Source organism: Schistocerca nitens, chromosome 3, assembly GCF_023898315.1.
Source record: "Schistocerca nitens isolate TAMUIC-IGC-003100 chromosome 3, iqSchNite1.1, whole genome shotgun sequence".
In the NCBI taxonomy this organism is placed as follows: Eukaryota; Metazoa; Arthropoda; class Insecta; order Orthoptera; family Acrididae; genus Schistocerca; species Schistocerca nitens.
This window is the reverse complement of record NC_064616.1, coordinates 955,168,962-955,194,454: the sequence shown is the minus strand read 5'-3', so window position 1 is coordinate 955,194,454 and position 25,493 is coordinate 955,168,962.

The following is a 25,493-nucleotide window of genomic DNA, read 5'->3' as shown; positions in this document are numbered from 1 at the left end:
CCTGGAAGACGGCGCGTGGGTAGGAGCAGGAAAAGGTAATACACGTCGGTACTGCAAATACAGTTAAATCACCTTTACTAGTGTATAAACATATGCAAACATATTACATAACTTTAGGTGACGACACGTAGGTGCGATGTTGTGGCCCCATCGTAACTGATGCAAAGTCTAAACAGCAAGCTAAACTGAAGCGATGTTTCCTGGCTGTCTGCACCTGATGAAATGGGGAGAATCTCTAGCGATGCTCCTCTCCAGCGCCGGCTAGAGGGCGTAGTCATCGGTGTCGGTGTCGTAGTGCAAACTTAACTCGTACCTAAGCCGTGGCATCGTAGCTATCGATACCACAACGTCCTCTGTTGTGCAACGGATAGCGTATGTGGGTGACTACGTATAAGATGATCACGGTTCGAATCCTGGAAGCATCATAAACCTTCGAAAGTTTTAAACGAAATATGAAAACGGAGTTAGCAAAAACACTTTGTAGCAGTTGTTTGGATGTTTGGATGTGTTGTATATAGATTCTCATTAATCTTAGTTAGAGAAGTGGAAAACTAAGGATAAATGCATCTAATTTGCTTACAAACAATTAACTTTTTTGCAAATCATTGTTAGAAGTGAAGATATCACCACATACCCACAGTACAACGAGGTGTAGGACAAAGAGGTTTTGTATGCGGAGAGATAAAAGCATGTAAAACACCCATGTAACACAAACGTAAGGGCTCTTTTGTTTGTGAGTGTGACTTAATGTTACGTAAGATAATGAAACTTAAAAAGCTTAAACAATAATTATCCTAGCTATACATCTACATCTACATGATTACTCTGCAATTCACATTTAAGTGCTTGGCAGAGGGTTCATCGAACCACAATCATGCTATCTCCCTACCGTTCCACTCCCGAAAAGCGCGCAGGAAAAACGAACACCTAAACCTTTCTGTTCGAGCTCTGATTTCTCTTATTTTATTTTGATGATCATTCCTACCTATGTAGGTTGGGCTCACCAAAATATTTTCGTATTCGGAAGAGAAAGTTGGTGACTGAAATTTCGTAAATAGATCTCGCCGCGGCGAAAAACGCCTTTGCTTTAATGACTTCCATCCCAACTCGCGTATCATATCTGCCACACTCTCTCCCCTATTACGTGATAATACAAAACGAGCTACCCTTTTTTGCACCCTTTCGATGTCCTCCGTCAATCCCACCTGGTAAGGATCCCACACCGCGCAGCAATATTCTAACAGAGGACGAACGAGTGTAGTGTAAGCTGTCTCTTTAGTGGACTTGTTGCTTCTTTTAAGTGTCCTGCCAATGAAACGCAACCTTTGGCTCACCTTCCCCACAACATTATCCATGTGGTCTTTCCAACTGATGTTGTTCGTAATTTTCAAAAATGGTTCAAATGGCTCTGAGCACTATGGGACTCAACTGCTGTGGTTATCAGTCCCCTAGAACTTAGAACTACTTAAACCTAACTAACCTAAGGACATCACACACATCCATGCCCGAGGCAGGATTCGAACCTGCGACCGTAGCAGTGTTCGTAATTTTAAAACCCAGCTACTTAGTTGAATTGACAGCCTTGAGAATTGTACTATTTATCGAGTAATCGAATTCCAAAGGATTTCTTTTGTAACTCATGTGGATCACCTCACACTTTTAGTTATTTAGCGTCAACTGCCACCTGCCACACCATACAGCAATCTTTTCTAAATCGCTTCGCAACTGATACTGGTCTTTGGATGACCTTACTAGACGGTAAATTAGAGCAACATCTGCGAATAACCTAAGAGAACTGCTCAGATTGTCACCAAGGTCATTTATATAGATCAGGAACAGCAGAAGTCCCAGGACGCTTCCCTGGGGAACACCTGATATCACTTCAGTTTTACTCGATGATTTGCCGTCTATTACTACGAACTGCGACCTTCCTGACAGGGAATCACGAATCCAGTCGCACAACTGAGACGATATCCCATAGGCCCGCAGCTTGATTAGAAGTCGGTTGTGAGGAGCGGTGTCAACAGCTTTCTGGAAATCTAGAAATACGGAATCAACGTGAGATCCCCTGTCGATAGCGGCCATTACTTCGTGCGAATAAAGAGCTATCTGCGTTGCACAAGGACGCTGTTTTCTGAAACCATGCTGATTACGTATCAATAGATCGTTCCCTTCGAGGTGATTCATAATGTTTGAATACAGTATATGCTCCAAAACCCTACTGCAAACCGACGTCAATGATATAGGTCTGTAGTTCGATGGATTACTCCTACTACCCTTCTTAAACACTGGTGCGACCTGCGCAATTTTCCAATCTGTAGGTACAGATCTACCGGTGAGCGAGCGGTTGTATATGATTGCTAAGTAGGGAGCTGTTGTATCAGCGTAATCTGAAAGGAACCTAATCGGTATACAATTTGGACCTGAAGACTTGCCCGTATCAAGCGATTTGAGTTGCTTCGCAACCCCTAAGGTATCTACTTCTAAGAAACTCATGCTAGCAGCTGTTCGTGTTTCAAATTCTGGAATATTGCATTCGTCTTCCCTGGTGAAGGAATTTCGGAAAACTGCGTTCAATAACTCCGCTTTAGCGGCACAGTCGTCGGTAACAGTACCATCGGCACTGCGCAGCGAAGGTATTGACTGCGTCTTGCCGCTCGTGTACTTTACATACGACCAGAATTTCTTCGGATTTTCTACCAAATTTCGAGACAATGTTTCGTTGTGGAACCTATTAAAGGCATCTCGCAATGAAGTCCGTGCCAAATTTCTCGCGTCTGTAAATTTTAGCCAATCTTCGGGATTTCGCGTTCTTCTGAACTTCGCATGCTTTTTCCGTTGCCTCTGCAACAGCGTTCAGACCTGTTTTGTGTACCATGGGGGATCAGTTGCATCTCTTACCAATTTATGAGGTATGAATCTCTCAATTTCTGTTGCTACTATATCTTTGAAATTGAGCCACATCTTGTCTACATTTGCATAGTCAGTTCGGAAGGAATGGAGATTGTCTCTTAGGAAGGCTTCTAGTGACACTTTAACCGCTTTTTTAAATAAAATTATTTGGCGTTTGTTTCTGGTGGATTTGGAAGAAACGGCATTGAGCCTAGCTACAACGACCTTGTGATCACTAATCCCTGTATCAGTCATGATGCTCTCTATTAGCTCTGGATTGTTTGTGGCTAAGAGGTCAAGTGTGTTTTCGAAACCATGTACAATTCGCGTGGGTTTGTGGAGTAACTGCTCGAAATAATTTTCGGAGAAAGCATTTAGGACAATCTCGGAAGATGTTTTCTGCCTACCACCGGTTTTTAACAAGTATTTTTGCCAACATATCGAGGGAAGGTTGAAGTCCCCACCAACTATAACCGTATGAGTGGGGTATTTATTTGTTACGAGAGACATATTTTCTCTGAACTGTTCAGCAACTATATCACCGGAGTCTGGGGGTCGGTAGAAGGAGCCAATTATTAACTTAGTTCGGTTGTTAAGTATAACCTCCACCCATACCAATTCGCACGGAGTATCTACTTTGACATTCGGGAGGACGACGGTTCAATCCCGTCTCCAGCCATCCTGATTTAGGTTTTCCGTGATTTCCCTAAATCGCTTCAGGCAAATGCCGGGATGGTTCCTTTGAAAGGGCACGGCCGATTTCCTTCCCAATCCTTCCCTAACCCGAGCATGAACTCCGTCTCTAATGACCTCGTTGTCGACGGGACGTTAAACACTAACCACCACCACCACCATCTACTTTGACTTCACTACAAGATAAACCACTACTGAAGGACACAAGCATTCCACCACCAATTCTGCCTAATCTATCTTTCCTCAACACCGTCTGAGACTTCGTAAAAATTTCTGCAGAACTTATTTCAGGCTTTAGCCAGCTTTCTGTACCTATAACGATTTCAGCTTCTGTGCTTTCTATTAGCGCCTGAAGCTCAGGGACTTTCCCAGCACAACTACAACAATTTAGAACTACAATTACGACTGTTCCTTGATCCAAGCACGTCCTGTATTTGCCATGCACCCTTTGAGATTGCAGCCCACCCCGTACTTTCCCGAGACCTTCTAACCTAAAACACCGCCCAGTCCACGCCACATAGCCTCCGCTACCCGTGTAGCCGCCAGCTGAGTTTAGTGAACTCCTGACCTATTCAGCGGAACCCGAAACCCCACCACCCATTGGCGCAAGTCAAGGAATCTGCAGCCAACACGGTTGCAAAACCGTCTGAGCCTCTGATTTAGACCCTCCACCCGGCTCTGCGCCAAAGGTCTGCAGTCGGTTCTGTCAACGATGCTGCAGATGGTGAGCTCTGCCTTCATCTCGTAAGCAAGACCGGCAGTCTTCACCAAATCAGATAGCCGCTGGAATCCAGAGAGAATTTCCTCAGATCCAAAGCAACACACGTCATTAGTGCCGACATGTGCCACCACCTGCAGCTGGCTGCACCCTGTGCTCTTCATGGCATCCGGTAGGACCATTTCCACATCAGGAATGGCTCCAACCGGAATGCACACGGTGTGCACACTAGATTTGTTCCCCTCCTTAGCCGCCATATCCCTAAGGGGCCCCATTACGCGCCTAACATTGGAGCTCCCAACTACCAATAAGCCCACCTTCTGCGATTGCTCGGACTTTGAAGGTTGAGAATCATCCTCTGAAACAGGGCAGGCAGCTGCATGTGGCTCAGCCAGAGACAGTACCTGAAACCTGTTTGTCAGACGCACCGGGGAGGCTTTGTGATCAGCCTCCGGGGACGTCTTTCGCTGCCTGCCACGCCTTGGAACGACCTCCCAATCAACAGTGCAAAGATAAAAAAAGAACATTGTTTCTAATAAAGAGAGAAGTGTGTGCTCCCATTAGTTAGAAAATATCTTTTTGAAAGCGACGTGTGTGAACAGCTATTGCAAACGTAAGCGCATGTAAATGCTAAGGAAAACACGATTACACTCTGTTTCTAATCGACGTGGCGATGTTTTGTGATTGTGATTCGGTTTCACATAAAACGACTGTTGGTTTGTTTAATAAATAATTCAGAATATTGTCGCAGGCTATGTTCGAACCAGTGACCTATGGTATAATATTTGACTTCCACCGCTCTACCAAACGATCTGCCAATGATGTACTAGTAAGCGCGTATAACGATAAATTCTGCTAAGAGGTTGGTTTCGTCTACTGACGCTCTGATTGTTTGTAACAGTGGGAAAGCGAATTTCGGAGGTGAATTACTGTTAACTTCAGAGGGCAAGACGTTTTTTATTAAGTTAGAGAACTTGGGCATCGACATGGTGGCAGTTTGCCGGTGGAGTGCAACAAAGTGTTAGGCATCTTCTCTTTCTTTGAAATACTCATAAACAATTCTTAAAGAGATTTGAAGTATGCATTTCTACAGTGTAATACTACACATAATACTACATGCCATTTATAAACCATTTTCCGGAACGCAAATTCCAAAACAAGACATCACGGTGAATTAGCTTTATGACAGCCAGCTAGCCAGTGTAACGATACAGGCATCACATGATTCGCATGGATCGTTTTAGCAGGTTTTCTAATTATTTGATTTTCGTTTCCGTTTACATAAAAGAACACTGAATGTGAATAAAGTGAGAAGCATGTTATGAACATAAAATGATATAATTAACCATTTAAGACGATTTCCAGAAAACAGCCAAATACCCTATTGTAACTAGGGCTCTATCGTTCTCGAACCACGTCCCCTTTTTATAGTGTCTTGCAATACAGTTAGAGAAATACGATATAAGTCAGTCAACTTCGTCTTGTTGACATTAAAATCACCACTATGGTTTCCTCACAACTTCACACCAAATCCTTGCTGGAAACCTATAGCCACTTTTACATCCGGAACTTCTTCTGACAAAATATGATTTCTGAGCGAGTGAAAATGCATTCACAGGTAAATAGAATAAAAGTTGTGAATTGTGGCTGCAATATCCTGCGCTGTAAACACAGTGGTGTGCAGAACTTAAGGACGAAAGTAACTTCTATTTGACGTGTCACTGTCAAGTAACAAAACTCGGTGAAACTGGGACCATGCATATAAGAAACTGCGACACAGTAACACAGACGCCAACTGAAAGAAATACGCAGTGAGACAAACAGAAATTACTCTTCTGTTCGAAGACATTAATTACACTGAAGCTACCAGATTCATTATGGTGCCCTCGACATTAAAAAAAGACAGGACATGGGTTCTAAATAGGATGTGTGATCACCGAGGACGGTAATAAATTGCTCTGCAACGTACTGTCATGCTGGCCGCCAGGTAGATAATGAGCTCTTGTTGTAGGGCGTTCCATTCATCAACTATGGTGGTTGAGGAATGCTGGATGGTCGTAGGTGCATCTATCAGTGCTACATTACGCATTACCAACGTATCTGACGCGTGCTCGATGGCATTTACGTAGGAGGAACAGGTAGGCCATTCCATTCGGAGAATGTCCTCTAGGCCCAAGGGATCCTCTGCCAGCGCTGTTTAATGCAATCGCGCATTGCTCATGAAAACAATGTCAAGGGCGATTCAACTTCCTTGAAGATGCACATGGGAAGGAATACAGTGTCATAATAACGTTGACCGGTGAGTGTACCGTGTTCCAAGAGTTGGTGGTCAGTACATTTTTATAACATTATACCTGCCCATGCCATATCACCTGGGTCACCAAAATGGTCATGTTCCACATTGCTGGATGTGTGCTTATATGGCGAGAAGTGAGAACACGTAATGAACACACTAACTATGGCGACAATACCACATTTTGTCGACGTGGGCCGGCCGATGTGGCCGAGAAGTTCTAGGCGCTTCAGTCTGGAACAGCGCGAACGCTACAGTCCCAGGATCGAATCCTGCCTCGGCCATGGATGTGTGTGATGTCCTTAGGTTAGTTAGGTTTAAGTAGTTCTAAGTTCTAGAGGACTGATGACCTCAGATGTTAAGTCCCATAGTGCTCAGAGCCATTTTAACCATTATGTCGACGTGGACAGTCTCCTCGTAGTTAAAAGAAGCCATTTCAATCGCTGCAGAGTGCTTTTGATAAGACGTTCAGGTCTCTACAATCTGTTAACGAGTCCTTCAGGATGTGGGAATAGTTTGTAAGTGGCAATTGGTGCTGAACACTACGTTTAACTAGTAGTGACTTGACGCTGCATCTGGATGTGTGTATTGCAAGGAGAAATATCCAGTTCCCTTACACAATAACTATAATTCGAAGCCTACACTGATTATAGATAAACTTAGACAATGCATTATACGGAGGAAGTAATCGGAATTCACTGCACCGGGTGAGGTGGCGCAGTGGTTAGCACACAGGACTCGCATTCGGGAAGACGACGCTTCAACCCCGAGTCCGGACATTCTGATTTAGGTTTTCCGTGATTTCCCTTAATCGCCTCAGGCAAATGCCGGGATTGTTCCTTTGGAAGGACACGGCCGACTTCCTTCCCCATCCTTCCCTATCCTATGAACCCGATGACCTCGCAATTTGGTCTCCTCCCTCCAAATCAACCCAACCCTGTCCCCAGGCCTCTTCCACGTATGCAACCTTCTTTCATGATTCTTAAACTATGTTTCAGCTATGATTAGGTTAAGATTAGGAATTCACTGCGGAAGCTGTAGGACTTTAGTGTAGGCACTAGATGCAGGACATGGATTACACAACGTATGTATGGTTCGTTAAGGAAACATTCCAGAGACGTGGTGTTATAACTAAACAAGTGTATCTCTTGCGCTGGAGCAGTATTACGGCTGCAAGAAGCATATTTGCGAAAATTGGACAGGAAGCACTGGAGGCCAAAATTGGTTTAAATGGCTCTGAGCACTATAGGACTTAACTTCTGAGGACATCAGTCCCCTAGAACTAAGAACTACTTAAACCTAACTAACCTAAGGACATCACACACATCCATGACCGAGCCAGGATTTGAACCTGCGGCCGTAGCGGTCGCGCGGTTCCAGACTGTAGCGCCTAGAACAGCTCGGCCACCATGGCCGGCCATTTGGAGACCACTTTGAGAGAATATTAGAAGAACATATGAAGTAGAACTGACTAAGATTAATATGGACTACAGGAACTGCGTAATCTAGACGACTATTATCTTATGGATTTCAATATATTGGATATATTTTAATCAACAATTTGGTTGATAATGTGGGCGAGCTATAATTGTAGATCAAAGATACATGGCAAATTTATATATCAGATGTGTGACGGAAGTTATCAGCACCCATTTTATAACGTGGCCTGATATGCTCCTAGTAGAAACTTTCGCATCTTCCTCGACTGAAGAATATGGTTTTAATCTACAATTTATAACTATGGGATGGGTTATTCGAGTTCGTCCCTGTGCTAGGATTGTCTTCAACGTATTCAAGCCTAGTGATACGGAAGCAGGGGAGACGTATTATTTTGCCACATTATTGTCTAATATAGATATTACCGAATTAGGGCTGGTTTTTACAAACATTGCTATTACAGAGGTCTCAAGAAAAAGAGTCTATGTTTGGAAAAAACTTAAATTAGTCCCAGTTAACAGTTTTCAGTATAAAACCCACATACAGCATTATTGTCATAACTTAATTCTTCTTCAATAGTAGAGAAATACACGTGGTTCAACTATTGATAACAGTGTGGTAGCGAGTGCCATCTTGTATACGGTGGTAAGCGTAGTATTTACGGTCTCCCTTTCACAAATTTTCCATATATTATTCTAAGTGTTCCGGTTTTAAAACGACGTACTCGTGTGGCATATGGGATTACACACTAGTTTCAATTATATTTCGAATATGTGAGACAAAATTAATCTCTATTGAGTGACATCAGTTCCCAGGGAAACAAGCATGTATGGTGGAATTTAAACACATATTGCAACTCGTAAAAATATAAATTTATGACACCTTTTTCGGTTTCGTATATACACACACAATGCTCTGAGAGTGACAACACTCACCACATGTTGCATCTTTAAAACGTAGTCTTTCCTCTTCATTTCACACGCATTATACATCCCACAATATGAATGACTACATTTTCCACTTACATGATATATTCGTATTCAGTCAAAGGCAAAACATAACACGCCACATAACCTGTAGATGTTAGGACATTTTGTTTATTTGACAATACACGGTGTGTCATCTACCTATTCAAAGGTTCAAGTGCTGTGCCACCACACTTAGTTGCTATCGAGGCACTAACCCTACCCATGCAGATGACGTCTTATATATAGTAATCTATGTTGGAACGTTCCCTAGATAGGATTATAAGCACGAATTAGGTAAGGACATGAGGTATAGATCGCAAACCTACATGATACGGTTCCCACACCACACAGAAATACACAAGCAGAGCGCAGACAAACTTAGTAGTTTGACAGATTTTCTAAATTTTTCGCCGTCTTTAGTATTATCTTCCTCATCACCTACACACTGTTGTATAGAAGGAGGTACCACTTCTTGCAGCATGTGGTAGATTTTGTATATATACCCACTCAACGTGTGGCAAGACCTTTTTCTATGGATACCACGTGACAACGCGAATCAAAATCATAAAAAAACGACGCAGGTAAACGGAGGTTTGCTGTTCGTATAGCTTTATTGCGCAAGGATGTCATATAAGTGTCATACAAGTATATATAAGAGAAAGAAGATGTATTTCGCGTGAAACACTACTGAGGGGAAAATGCATTTAGTGAGGACTGATATAGCCGGCCAGTGTGGCCGAGCGGTTCTAGGCGCTTCAGTCTGGAACCGCGCGACAACTACGATCGCAGGTTCGAATCCTGCCTCTGTTATGGATGTGTGTGATGTCCTTAGGTTAGTTAGGTTTAAGTAGTTCTAAGTTCTATGGGACTGATGACCTCAGATGTTGATTCCTATAGTGCTAAAAGCCTTTTGAGCCATTTTCTTGAGGACTGATATTCCATTATATCTCCATAATAGCATATCCTTCGCAGCAGTCATAATAGGGATTAGGGCATTTACAGAGGCTTATGAACTATCATTTTCTCCTCGAACAGTACATTCTAGTAGAACAGGAAAGGAGCTCGATAGTATTGCGACAATGCGCCTGTGTGTTTGTTAAGCTATAGATGTAAGATGTTCGCTGATGAAGCTTTCGTCTACAAGAAGGCTTTAGCGAACCGCAGGAAGAGCTGTACAGAATTGGTTGTTGATGCAAGGACTGGCAGTTGGAATGAGAGTATATAAACGTAGCTGCTGCACATAAATAGGCCTAGAAATCTTCTACTGTGAAATTATACTATACCTGGAATATTAATTACCGTATAATACCTAGGAGTAAGCATATGGTGCGAGACAGAGGCACATTTCTGGTTCGTGTATATCTAAGGGAAGGAGAGGGCCACAAAACACTTGTCAGACAGCTCTTTTTTTTTTTACAAATACAGGTATTTGCTAACCAGCCTGAGGCCATTATCAGGTTGGATTACTAAAAGCACAGATAGTTTTGTCATAGGACCCATTTAGTCAATACAAAAACGTACGTGGGCGATCAACGACAATGAACTTCTGTGGTAGATGCTACCAGAGAGTCGTTGTGCATCATGTAGAAGTTTCTATTGTTGAACTTTTGAGGGCGTACATTATGACATTGTATTACTTCTTCACACATACGTCTTGCAAAATAACCATAACGGAGACTCTGAGTTAATACAGAGGATTATCGACAGTCCGCAGCTCGTGGTCGTGCGGTAGCGTTCTCGCTTCCCCTGCCCGGTGGGGTCAGGGATTTTCTCTGCCTCGTGATGACTGGGTGTTGTGTAATGTCCTTAGGTTAGTTAGGTTTAAGTAGTTCTAAGTTCTAGGGGACTGATGACCATAGATGTTAAGTCCCATAGTGCTCAGAGCCATTTGAACCATTTGATTTGATTATCGACAAACATTCCTTCCACGTGAATGGAGCAAGACACGGAGTACTTCCGACTGGTAGACACACACCACACTAACGTTGGCTAGTAGATATCCAGGTACTATCGATCAGACGGTGTACACACGATGTTGATCGTCAGTCGGCGAATTACATATCCTGAAGCTCTAACAACTCCAGGTCGATCTTTGTGTGCCAGGCACATGTCTGCTAATCCCTTGTAAATGTCATCTAGAGGCCCTAACATACAATTACGTTTCCTCTTGAGATAGTAATGGACACAGTGAGTTTGTCCCCATAACAAATATTCTTTCTACCACAACGCTTATGTGCGCTGCCTATGTAGGGGGGGGGATATACACGACCCTTGGCGAAATTCGATACCAGAAGTTAGTCACATCGACCATTACGTTCTCGGATAGTACGTGGATAAAATGAACAATGCACTTCTTATTAAATGATATTTCATCTGACAGAGTGTCAATGTGTATCAAAATGTGACAGTATGTTGCTCTATGTGTCTTGGTAACTCAGTTGACAGCTTTGGCAGTACAATCCTAGTTGGGTCACCGTAGGGTTTCGGAGTGCTATATTATAACCTCGAAAATTAGAAATGTGTGGCCGTATGTGGCGTAGAATCTTCACTGCACTCCGAAATTTCGCTATACGTCTTATTATACAGGGTGATTCATGAAAATATGCAAATATTTTAATACGTTATTCTACAAGTAAAGCTAAAGAAAAAAGTTCATATAAACATAGGTCCGCAAATATATAGTTACGGAGTTACGGCTATTAAAAGATTTTTCCTGAAATTTAACAACTTCGAAAATAGAAAGCCATCGCATAACGGTACGAGGTTAAAGCAAAGCACAATTGGCATTTATTTTGTTGTTATTTGTCTGCTGAATCTAATAAAACATGTCACAGACGAGTATTTGCAGTAGGGTTCCTGAACATCCAGAGAAGCTCAGGTTATTATACAAGTACATTTGTTTACTTTCACTTAAGAATGAAAAAAACGCTTATGTCGTTGTTGGCAACCGTTAGTGAGTTGTTTCAGTCGTTTCCTAACCTTGAAACGAGTTAGTTTTCTGTATTGTTCAGTGAAAGATCATAAAAGCAACAGTGTATTTAAGTGAAACCACATGGTAACTGTTTTAGTTTGTAGATTATTTATGAAACAGGGGCCATTATTTTTCAAAATTAAATTCTCTACAACTTCTGTTGAAAGCTTTGAGCATTTGTCTGGAATTTAGGAAACTAATTGGGCCAATTAGTTAATAAATTAAGAATTTTACGAAATTACGTCTTTTCTTCTCTGGATGCTTCGGAAAACTACTGCAGATACACGCCTGGGACATGTTTTATTAGATTCACCAGATCAATAACAACAAAATACATGGAAATCGTGCTTTGCTTTTACCTCTTACAGTTTTGCGATGGCTTCATATTAGCGAAGTTGCTAAATTTTAGGTAAAATCTTTTATTAGGCGTAACTCCGTAACTAAACGTTTACGGACCTGTGTTTATATGAGCTTTTTTCTTTAGTTTTACTTGTATAATAACATATTAAAATATTTGTGTATCTTCGTGAATCACCCTGTGTAGTGCATAGATTGATAAATGATGTATACACCTGCTATCAAATAAGGCAGCGCTACATTGTAAGAGGTAAATGAATGCACAATTCTGTATTTTGTTAAACGACTGACGAAAGTTTGTATAATCATGAGAAGAGATAAATGAGGTTCCCTTGAACAAATTGTGTGTAACTTTTCGCAGGAGAACGTCGGCAGCGAGAGCATCTCATTGTGGTTTGCTAAGATCGATGTATCATTCGAAACGATTAAGTGATCAGTTACAATGTAGAATGTATCATTGCCAGCATGGAGGTATATGTCAGACTCTACCTGCTGGGTACCATCCGGAATTTTGAGACAAGCGTTTACTGTCAATTCTGTTGTGGGGATCTTTGAGTGTCGGATTACGTGTAGTCCACGGTACACTCACATAATAGCTATAGGTCATGCCCAGCGTCTTCGACGAGCTACACTTAAGACATTCCTCAGACACCCAGTGGAAACGAAAACTCAGTTTACTGAGAAAACCGTTCATTTATTTATCTTAAATTCAGCTAACATTGTAGGATATATGAACAAGTATAAATATGCACGTACGTCTTTCTCAAAATCTGGTAGAGGCTGTGTCGTATACACTGTGTACAGAAGCATAAGGCACTGAGAATTTAGTTGTAAATACGTCCTCGGATGTGTTTTTATTGGTCTGCTTTTTAATGTAAGCGTGTGTCATACATTTCCATAAAATTCGAAGAAATACTTCGACCACCCAAACCACACATCAAGTTTTTGAACATCGATTCCAGGAAGTGTGTGCACTCTTCAGTATTCTAGTCCTTGTAGTCTTGGAATGTCGGTGTATTTTGTTTTTACAGTGCAGTTGATACGTAATGAAAGTGTGCCACATGAACCCACAATGCGCTCGCGGTGTATTTGGTACCAGCAAGAGTGTATTTATTTAAATAATTCCTAGTGAGAAATGTTAAACAAGGGATATCTGTGTGTAATTTACGTAATATTATTTTTGGAAAGTTGCTGTTTGGGATACTGGAAGAAAATCGGCAAAAATTTACCTCAAAACTGTAGCAGTACATTATAATAACGAGGGTATGAATTTTATAATACTTACATTTGACTAGGCAGATTCTTTGATTACTAAGCCCGGGGAGGGAGGGGAACTGCGGCTGTTTTCTGACGACGCTTCATGATTTTGAGCGAGTCATTGATGCACATTTCACGGATGCGATAGGGTTGGAAAAATAAAACAATTTTTGGGAAAGGGTATGATTACATGATTTACTTATGTTCTCTGTCAGTCAAAATTGTTAGAAAATACAGTCATTCTTTATTTTAGTATTTCTCAAGTGACTGAGTTTTCTGTGACTATAACTCAGGCTGTATGCTCACAGCTTTTTGGAGAATAACATATATTTGTGCCCACCCACAAATTTAAGTTTTAGGGATATAATTAGGCGGATTGTAGGGGATTAAGACACTGCACGGACGCATGAATATATAATTTGATGTGTCGGCAGCTGGGCCAACACCTTGTAGATCGAAGTGGCTGAAAGTGCACGCTAAACTAACGCAGGCGGGCGTGAAGTACTGGAACATGAGACTTATTAATGAATAAGAAGAAAAGTACGTAGCTGGAATAATATACTTAACTTTATTCTCTTGTTGGAATACATCTCTTGAATAGTAGTAAGCTATAAGCACTGATACAAATGGCGCCTTGCTAGGTAGTAGCTATGGAATAAGCTGAAGGCTATTCTATCAGTCTCTCGGCAAATGAGAGGAAGACTTGGTAGGTCTGGTCGCAAGCTATGTCGTCCGTACAACTGGGGCGAGGTCATGTCCGTGTCTTGTGACCTGCCATGTGGTGGCGCTAGGATTGCGATTACACAGTGGCGACACGCGGGTCCGACATGTACTAGAGGACCGCGGCCGATTTAAGTTACCACCTAGCAAGTGTGGTGTCTAGCGGTGACACCACATTCCTCCCCCGCAAATCGGCGAACGGTCGTGAGATAAGGCTTCCGCCCGCCGTGGGGAGGACCCCATGTTGACGTATGCGATGAGGTGGGGAGCCTAACAACAGGCGAGGCTGTGCCACCCGCACCCGGCCATTCGGTCCGAGGGGAGCTAGGAAACGCCTGCAAACCTAGTCCAGGGTGCACGTCAACATGAGGTGTATGCGCACGTAATGAGACAGAAGGGTCGACCTCCATGTGGTCGGAGCACCCGACGGGCGAAGACGACATCTGGTCCGGAGCGGGCAAGAGGTCCATGGCGGAGGACGGCTGGGCATGGGAAGCGAGCGGCGGCGCGTGACCCAGTGAGGCGCCAGGCGGCTGCAGCGAAGCGTCCGCTGCGGGCGGCGCCGGCGGCGGCTGCGGTGGCGGCGGCGCGACGCCATGTGGCAAAATGGAAGGCAGCGTCGGCAACACCTGGGGATGAGGCGAGCCAGTAGATGGGTCCCCAAGGCGCTGACCTGACGGCTCCGTCGCTGAAAGCAGACGGGGAGCGGCAGAACCCAGGCGACGACAGAGGCGCAGCTGATTGAGATGCCGACGCACCTCACCAGAGGCCCCCAAAACCAAATACATCGCGCGGCCGAGGCAGCGAAGAATGCGCCCTGCGAGCCAACGCTGTGAACCGCGATAGTTGCGATAATAGACAACGTCGCCAGGAGCAAAAACAGGAGTCTGCCGCTGCACAGGAACCTGATGCGGCGGATGCAGCAAAGACATCAGGGTGCGATGAGATCGACCATGGAGCAATTCAGCCGGCGAGCGACCATCGCGGGGCTGAGAGCGATACGAAGACAAAAAGAGTAACAAAGCGTCCTCCCGAGAATGCGACTCTTTCAATTTCAACATCTGGGACTTGAAAGTCCGGACCAATCGTTCAGCGGCACCGTTTGACTGAGGCGAAAACGGCGCGGACGTCAGATGTTGAATACCATTGGCCTCGCAGAATGACTGAAATTCTGCGGACATGAATTGTGGGCCATTGTCGGAAACAAGAGTCTGCGGAAGACCTTCAATGCAAAAGATAGCAGACAAGGCTTGGATTGTGGCAGAAGACGTCGTGGAAGACATCCGGACAACAAAAGGAAAATTACTGAAAGCATCGACCACAACCAACCATCGAGCATTCCAGAATGGACCAGCATAATCGATATGCAAGCGTTGCCAAGGGTAAGTGGCTTTCGGCCATGCAAAGAATTTCCGCGGCGGTGCGGATTGTTGTTCGGCACACGCCACGCAAGAGGAGCACATATTCGTAATCGCAGTATCGATTCCGAACCAAGTACAGTGCTGACGAGCAAGTTGTTTCGTTCGCACTATACCCCAATGTCCTTGGTGAAGAAGCTTTAAGACAGAGGACTGTAACGAACGTGGGACGACGACTCGGGATTGATCATTATCGGAACGCAACAACAAAACACCACGTCGTACAAAAAGTCTCTCCTTGTGAGCAAAAAAAACGGCGAACCAAAGGATCCTCGATCCGTGACTTTGACAAGGGCCATTGCGTAGCAACAAAACGCAAAACAGTAGCAAGGACAGGGTCAGCAGCTGTGGCTGTAGCTACACGACGAAAATCAATCGGAAACGAGTCGACCACGTCATCGGTTTCCGAATCAATGAACATGCAAGCAAGTTCGGAAGAATCGAATGCTTTATCCTCAGCAACAGGCAAACGGGACAACGCATCAGCGTTGCCGTGCTTAGCAGTGGACCAATACAAGATATCGTAGCGGTACTGCGAGAGAAAAAGTGACCAGCGAATGAATTTCTGCGCTGTACGTGGAGGTACAGGCCTGGTCGGATGAAAAAGCGATGTCAAAGGTTTGTGGTCGGTGATGATTGTAAAGTGACGACCATACAAGAAGTCATGGAACTTGGTAACACCAAACACGAGAGCTAAAGCTTCTTTCTCTATTTGTGAATAATTTCTTTGCGCAGAGGAGAGCAATTTGGACGCAAAGGCAATAGGGCGATCATGCGAGCCATCCTTGTGCGCAAGCACAGCACCGATCCCGAAATCCGATGCATCTACCATCAACAAAAGGGGTTTTCGGGGATCGAATGGCGTAAGGCAAGTATTTGAAAGTAACGCCGATTTCAACTGGCGAAAGGCGCGTTCGCATTCCGTCGTCCAGACGAACGGAACACCTTTACGGCGTAAGCGATGAAGCGGAGCTGAAATGGAAGAAGCATTGCGCAAAAATTTATGATAATAATTGATTTTACCCAACACACTCTGTAGCTGTTTCAAATTCTGCGGAGCAGGTAAGTCCTGTATGGCACGGAGGTGCTCTGGACTCGGATGTATACCTTGGGCATTTATGACATGCCCCAGGTAGGGTAAGTCCCGAGCAAAGAACACACATTTGTCCTTTCTCAAGCGAAGACCATTCTGACGCAATACCTGAAATAATGTTCGGAGATTTTGCAAATGATCGGCTTCTGTCCGTCCGGAGATCACAATATCGTCCAGATAGTTCGCAGCAGTAGGGACCGACGCACAAATAGTTTGTAAATATTGCTGAAACAATGCAGGGGCGGATGCACACCCGAATGGCAGTCTTTTGAAGCGATACAAGCCAAGATGCGTGTTTACCACCAAGACGCGCTGGGAGTCGTCGTCCACAGGTATCTGCAAGTACGCATCTGCTAGGTCCAATTGTGAAAAATATTTTCCCGGGCACAGTTTGTCAAAAAGATCTTCCGGGCGGGGCAAAGGAAAAGTAGCAGTCACAAGTTGTGGATTCACAGTGGCCTTGAAGTCCACACAAAGTCTCAGTTTTCCGGAAGGTTTTGGCAAAATTACTAAGGGTGAGGCCCAGAGAGAAGCCTGCACACGTTCAATTACACCTTGAGATTCTAAATCGTGTAATGTTCTGGCGACCTCATCACGCAATGCGTGGGGAACATTGCGCGCTCTGAAAAATTTCGGTTGCGCGTTGTCTTTCAATTCCAAATGTGCTGCATAGTTCCTAGCGCAACCAAGGCCCGGTGCAAAAATGTCTGCAAATTCTTCACAAAGACTAGAAACACTGGCGGAAGGCACAGTCTGATTCACTGATAGGACCTGATTTACTATAGACAAATTAAACAATTGAAACAAATCTAAGCCAAACAAGTTCACTGCACTAGAAGAACGAAGAACGTAAAATGAGACAAGTTTTGTTTGTCCCTTGTATGTTGCAAGAAGGCTGCACTGTCCTAACACAGGGATCTGCTGTCCCGAGTAACCATGTAACTTAACATTTGCGGCACGCAATGGCGGTTGGCCCAGTTGTTTGTACGTGTCGTGATTAATCAATGAAACTGCAGCTCCGGTATCGAGCTGGAATGGGATCACTTTGCCTTCAAAGTCTAAGTCCACAAAAAGTTTATTGTCCTGCTGACGACAAGAGCGACTGTCACGTGCAATTTGAACTGATACAGGTACAGAAGCACTTGCGACTTTACGGGATTTCCTGCGACGTCGACACACACTTTGGGTGGGACGAACACAGTCACTGTTAGCTAAAGTGTCACTGGACGGGTGGGAATGAACTACATTAATGTCCATGGGCGAAGGTCCACGAGCCTGATTGTCCTGGGTGCGATTCCGGCGCGAAGCAAAAGGCCTGGAATTATTGCGATTGTCTGATCTAGGCTTTTTCTGGCAAACACTTTGTACATGTCCTTTCTTTTGACAGTAAAAGCAAATAGCTTGGCGTGACGGGCAATTTTCACGCGAATGTCTAGTTGCACACCGCGGGCATGATTTCACTGCAGTTGCTTGCTTACGCGGCGCACGTGTTTGCGAGCGCGGCTGCGACGGGCGCGAGGGCCGCTTAGCGTCCCGTGCAGCGGGCCCGGCGGGCCGATGAATGTGACACACTGCTGGCGAAGTTTCAAATGAGTCCTCAGCAAAGTCAAGTGTGTCTTGCCTATCCAATATGTCGATCACTTGTTGAAGGGAGGGATTTACGAGTTTCAAAATCTGTTCCCGTATGCGAACATCAGAAACGTTCTGTGCTATTGCATCACGCACAATAGTATCTGAATATGGGAGGCCACATTCACATTCAAAGGCGCACTCCCTAGTAAGTCCTTGCAAAGTTGCAACCCACTCCCTATTAGTCTGACCGGCCGTACGTTTTGTACGAAAGAACGTATACCGTTTTGCAACTACATTGACTGTTTCTTTGAAATAGGCATCTAAAGCAGACAAAATTTCTTCGTAGGACAGAGTTGCTACGTCGCGTCGGGGAAACAATTTCACTATCACACGGTAGGTAGACACACCGACACAAGAAATCAAAAACGGCTGCCGCTCTTTACCTTGAATTCTGTATGCTGCTAGGTGAAACTGGAACTGGCTGGCCCACTCAGTCCAGGTTTCGCACGTGGCCTCAAAGGGCCTAAATGGCGGTGCGACAGCGTTGTGTGGCTGCGGTAACGATGAAGCGGCGGCTGCCGCATCGGTTTGCAGCGCACGTTGACCCTGGACGAGCTGTCCAAGGGCTTCCAATAACGCCTGCGTCTGCTGATTCTGCAAGCGAAAAAATTCGGACAGTACATCTGGAGATTGTGGCGAAGCCATGACACAAGCAAATCAGAGCACAAAAAGGGAAAAAGAACAAATCAGTCCAAAGCAGAAAAAACACTTTCTCTCGTCGCCATGTGATGTGTCGGCAGCTGGGCCAACACCTTGTAGATCGAAGTGGCTGAAAGTGCACGCTAAACTAACGCAGACGGGCGTGAAGTACTGGAACATGAGACTTATTAATGAATAAGAAGAAAAGTACGTAGCTGGAATAATATACTTAACTTTATTCTCTTGTTGGAATACATCTCTTGAATAGTAGTAAGCTATAAGCACTGATACAAATGGCGCCTTGCTAGGTAGTAGCTATGGAATAAGCTGAAGGCTATTCTATCAGTCTCTCGGCAAATGAGAGGAAGACTTGGTAGGTCTGGTCGCAAGCTATGTCGTCCGTACAACTGGGGCGAGGTCATGTCCGTGTCTTGTGACCTGCCATGTGGTGGCGCTAGGATTGCGATTACACAGTGGCGACACGCGGGTCCGACATGTACTAGAGGACCGCGGCCGATTTAAGTTACCACCTAGCAAGTGTGGTGTCTAGCGGTGACACCACATAATTTGTTATAAATCATTCACATGAGCACTGTAGTCATGGAGATATTTTTCAAAGTCACTGAACAAGAAAATGACATAACAGATCACACTGACTCAACCTAACTGTCGCAATATATAATGCACTTTCTAGAGCAATAGGTTCATAACACTCCTATGACGTAATTAAACAAATGAGTCACCACGTTTTACCTCAAGTTCTGTATCCCCATAGATATGTCTATGATGAATAACTTCCTGGCAAAGAAGCAGAGGGTGATGGGGCTATGGACTTCACATGCCACATACATAGTAAGAATGAAACCATGTATACTGCACTTTAACACAATGTACACGTAGGTGACAAAATCTCATGGAATAGATATATGCACATATACAAATGGCGGTAATATCACATACAAAATGTATAAAAGGGCAGTGCATTGACGGAGCTGGTATTTGTGCTCAGGTGATTCATCTGAAAATGTTTCTGGCGTGAATAAGGCCACACGACGCTAATTAACAGACCCTGAACGCGGAATGGTAGTTGTAGATAGACGCGAGGGCCATTCCATTTTGGAAGTATTTGAATTCGATATTCCGAGATCCGCAGAATCAAGGGTGTACCGAGAATATAGAATTAAAGACATTCCTTCTCACCACTGATAATGCAGTGGCCGATGGCCTTCACTTAACGACCCAGAGCAGCGGCGTATGCATGGAGCTGTCGATACTAACAGAGAAGCAAAACTGCATGAAATCATCGCAAAAATCAGCGTGGAACCTACATATCCGTTACGTCAGTGCGACGAAATTTTGCGTCAATGGTCTTAGGAAGCAGACAACCGCCGCCAGTGCCTCAGCTAACGGCACGACATCTCCTGCAGCGCCTCTCCTGGACTCCTGAACACATCGGTTACACCCCAGACGGCAGGGAAATCGTGACCTGGTCCGATGAGTCTCGATTTCAGTTAATAAGATCGGATGGTAGGGTTCAATCTTGCGCACACCCCACGAAGACAGGCTTCACTGGTCAATCTGAAATGATAATTGATTGTAAAACGTTGTGTTCGGTTACCTGGAGACCATTTGCTGCCAAAGAACGATGGATGACAGTGTGCCATGTCACAGGGCCACAATTGCTCGAGATTGGTTTCATAAACATTGTGGACAGTTAGAGCGATATATTTAGCAAACCACATCGCCCGACTTGGATACCATTGAAAATGTGTGGGACATAATCGAGAGGTTAGTTCGTACACAAAATCCTGCACCGACAACACTTTCGCAATTATCAACGGCTGTAGAGAGAGCACGGCTCAATATTTCTGCAAGAGGCTTCCAACGACTTGTTGAGTGGATGGCACGTCGAGTTGCTGCACTACGCCGGACAAAAGAAAGTCCTACACGATATTAGGAGGTATCTTATGACTTTTGCCATCTCTGTGTATAGCACTGTCACATTCTATGCCTACATGACAGTCTCTTTCAGCGTCTATGCCTATGTTTACACATTTCGATCCACCGAAAGTCAATTTATATGTATTGGTGGGCTGTAGCATATTGGAACCACTTAGGTGCGTCTTGGAGGTTTGAGGGATCTCGGTTGGCTGCGTCTCCTGATACCATATTTTATGTAGGCCCACAATGGGATGCTTAGGACATGCCAAAAACTCGAATGGTAGATCCCATGTATGAGGTAACGCACCTGCATGATGCAGCTACTGCGGTTCACTGAGCGAGAGTACAACGAAGAGGTGAATATCCTGCTGCAACATATCTGCGTAAGAGAGCTGTCGTGCTTTGACACAAAAAGAAAAAAAATCGTTAGTATTCGCGAATTGCGCACACAGATACTACGAAAGAAAGAGTGAAGTAAACTAACACTTGCAGATAGTCTTCTTAATCTGCTGAAGTGCTGTGGCTGATCTTTGATGAAACTTCACAATGCTGAACCTTCCGTCCTTAAGTTTGATCATCAGTGTACCTTAGTACCAACTACACCCTTCGTCAGTACTCGTCACCATACATATTCTATGCAGGATATGGGCGTAGCTGTTGTTGAAGGAAAATCTGCACGCTAGAGCCGATCATCTCAGCCTTCAGGCTCGTCCGTAAGCTCGGAGCCTCCATGTCCCATACTCGCAGCCACGAGGTAAAGTGTGGCATCGAGGGTTTGACCCCTGGCGCGGCAAATGTGCGAGTTCCTGCTGAGCTAGTGGCACTCTTCGTCACACAAGTACCGTTTCTTGCAGTGCTATGACGACGAAGCACCACCTGCTGCGAAAGTTATGGAACAGGATGTATGTTTTCTTGACATACCCTGAGTAAGCCAGACCAATTCCAGACGAGATAATTTCAAGCTTTTCGTTATTAAATATTATTAGGTATTTGTGTCGTTTCATGGCAGATGAACGAGGTGCCCAAGACAATGTTATCGGGTATTCGTTAAGTTTCCCTTGTTTACTCCAACAACAATGTGAAATAAGGGTACTTAGGTTTTATTTTCATACCTCTTTTAGTTTCTGAACAGTGATGGTCTAAAAATAAAAAAAATTAAGTATTTCGTTCGCTCATAGTCTGATTTAAGTTATCTAGGTACCAAAAAATGTTTCAAACGGCTCTGAGCACTATGCCACTTAACTTCTGATGTCATCAGTCGCCTAGAACTTAGAACTAATTAAACCTAACTAACCTAAGGACATCACACACATCTATGCCCGAGGCAGGTTTCGAACCTGCGACCGTAGCGGTCACTCTGTACCAGACTGCAGCGCCTAGAACCACACGGCCATTCCGGCCGGCTATCTAGGTTCCACATAAAGGTAAAAATCTCAGTTGCGGCCTGAAGATGAGGAATATCACCACACGCTGTCGTTAAAGAAATGAAAACTAAAATTTATTTTTAGGAATCTCAGGGTAGCGAACATGGAGGAAATGGACAGGGACTGCGTATAGGTGGCGTTCGATGGAAATGTTAATCGGCCGTGGGACGTGCCGAGATAGACCGTGCACTTGTGATAACGCTGTCTCCCAGATGGGCAGTGGTTACTGCATCTACCTCTTAAGCAGGAGACCTTCAATTTACCTATAATGTATCAACTGCGGATTTTGCGTGGCGTCTGCTCTTTCGGGCATGTCCGAAGGAACAGACACTGCACATTCACATAATTAGATATTTTTCTATTTAAATTGTAGTACCTGTCTTGAATCTGATGAACTGAAACTAAAGTCTTACTTAATGACCGAGCGAGGTGGCGCAGTGGTAGCACACTGGACTCGCATTCGGATGGACGACGGTTCAATCCCGCTTCCGGCCATCCTGAGTTAGGTTTTCCGTGATTTCCCTAAATCACTCCAGGCAAATAAATGCTGGGATGGTTCCTTTGAAAGGGCACGGCCGACTTCCTTCCCTAATCCGATGAGACCGATGATCTCTCTGTTTGGTCTCTTCCCCCAAACAACCCAACCCCAAACCTCTTACTTAATGAAAGTGACGCTTCCTCTATAATGAAGTTAGTTAGTTCTTCCATACAAGTAACTGAATTAATTTCTGTCTTCTTCAATGGATATATTACTGGAACATAGCCGTGGTTTGTCGTTGAACCGAACTAAAGTTGTAAATGTGAAACAAAAATTATTTCTTCTTGTTACAATTTTCTTGTTTCAATTACAAGGCAGCTAAGGTACTAACGTATTTAATTCTTTACTTGCATAAATTTATCTGTAAATGTAGTACGTTAGAGATAAATCTTAAGTAAACATTGTATTTGGCGATTGATACTTTCTCATCATATCTCTGTTTATCATTTTTTCCGTATTGTCCTTTGGTTTTTCTTTTCTTATATAAGATGGGTAAACGCTAAAAACTCTTCTCTTTCCCATTTATTGTTAAGAAGTTCCTGTTTTTCAAGTACGATATGATGTTGAAAGTTATTTATAGACTTTGTTCCCCAGTTAACGTGTAATATAGGAAAGAATATATAAACCATGCCAATGATCTGATCATGGACGCTGGAAAGCTTTAACGTCCATGAACTTTAGTTTCATGGTGCTTAGTTCATTAAAACTCGTTGATAACTATATCGCCGATTTAAATATTATTCATTTACGTGAACCTGTTATTTTGGAGCAACCTACAATTCGGTGTATGGCAGTGTCAACCATTCCACAGTACTGGCTGGACTGATGATTAGTCAGTGTTGCTCTCTGGCGTTGCGCAGCCGATATGATTAAATCATCAATAAACATGCAAGTTGCTGAGGGCAAACGTGAACTTAAGGGTTTATCAGCAAAAACTGACCAAACAGCCTCCCACCATAAGGTTTTGTTTTGTATCGTTTGCCCCAGGGCATAGGGTTTTGTTCCCAAAGGTTTCTAACATTTTCTTTGTCGTATAGAACCATATGTAGGGAGTCTTCTCTGAAAGAAATGTTACAGTTTGCAAGGCACGAATTATACTTGCTGTTATCTTCCTTTACCTCTATTTCCCGGCACAATACCACACCCACGTTTTAGTAAGTCCGACCGACTGTCTGGTAATTGAAGATCAAGGCTAGGCCGCTTTCTTTAAGCGATATCGTCAGTTCATCCCTGGTAATCCGAAACAAACTACCTTTCCACATAAACCACGCTGAGTACATATTTTCTACCGCTATATATTTCCCGTTGATGGGTTGATTTGCGCAACATACCACATTTTCGACAGGGTCAGAATGTTTATACATTCGTTACCGTGAACGATGTTTACCATATTTCCTAGACTATAAAACGTTACGGACTATAAGACGCATCTTAATTTTTAAGCAACTTTTTAAAAAATAACAGTTTTAACATGTGTATTATTAGGCTAACAAGCCGGAATTAAAAATTATTCTTAGTTTATACAAACGAACTGACCATTAAAATTATTGAAAATCGTCATCTGAACTTTCTTCTTCTTCCTCTTCGTTGTCATCGTTGTCCTCTTCGTATACAAGATGGCCTTCACTGTCATCAACAGCGTTACTTACGTCGCAGTTCTTGAAATATTTAACGATAGTGTCTTCTATAACGCTAGACCACGACTGTTTTATCCGTTGACACTCTTATTTGATTGGAGTTCGTTTTAAAGATCCCTTCGGCGAGAATTCATGTTGGGTTTCATCCATCATCAATTTGTTCCATTCCTCTCTCATACACACTTCAAATGGTTTATTTATCGGGACATCAAGAGGCTGCTGTTGTGAAATAAGTCCTCCCGGAATAACAGCAAGCTTTATATTTCCCTTTCTCAGTTTCTCTTTCACAGAATTTTTCAAATGCCTGCTAAACTGATCTTAAGCTAGAACACTGCCATTCATCAACTTCTGAATGTAAAGATGAAGCCTTAGAGATATTTGAGCATGGACGGCCCAGCTGATAACTTTAAGAACGTTTTGTGTTTGTGGAAAGCCCACGGATCTGTTTTCTCCAAACTCACCGGAGTGGTGGAAGATGTTCTATGCAGCCCCGCTTGCAGCGCTGAAGCAGAAAAAATTCAGAATGGCAGGTTCTGTGTTATCATTTAACATTCCTCTATCAATCCAGATCGTATAAATGACATTTTCATAGTTTACAACAATAAGACGAAGAAGTAAATTATTTTCTGAAGACCATTATGTCTTACGAGATGAAACACAATGAATCTGCACATAAAGCCTCTAGTTATACTCCTATATAAACATGTGATACTTAATGCTATATTCTGACCTTCTTGGTACAAACAATTTTTGTTTTGCTTTTGGTTAAGTGACAAACAACAACTGTTCAAAGATGCGTTATTAACCATCAGCTCTTTGTTATAAACCTATATGTCTACCGGTTTCGGTCACAGACCATCATCAC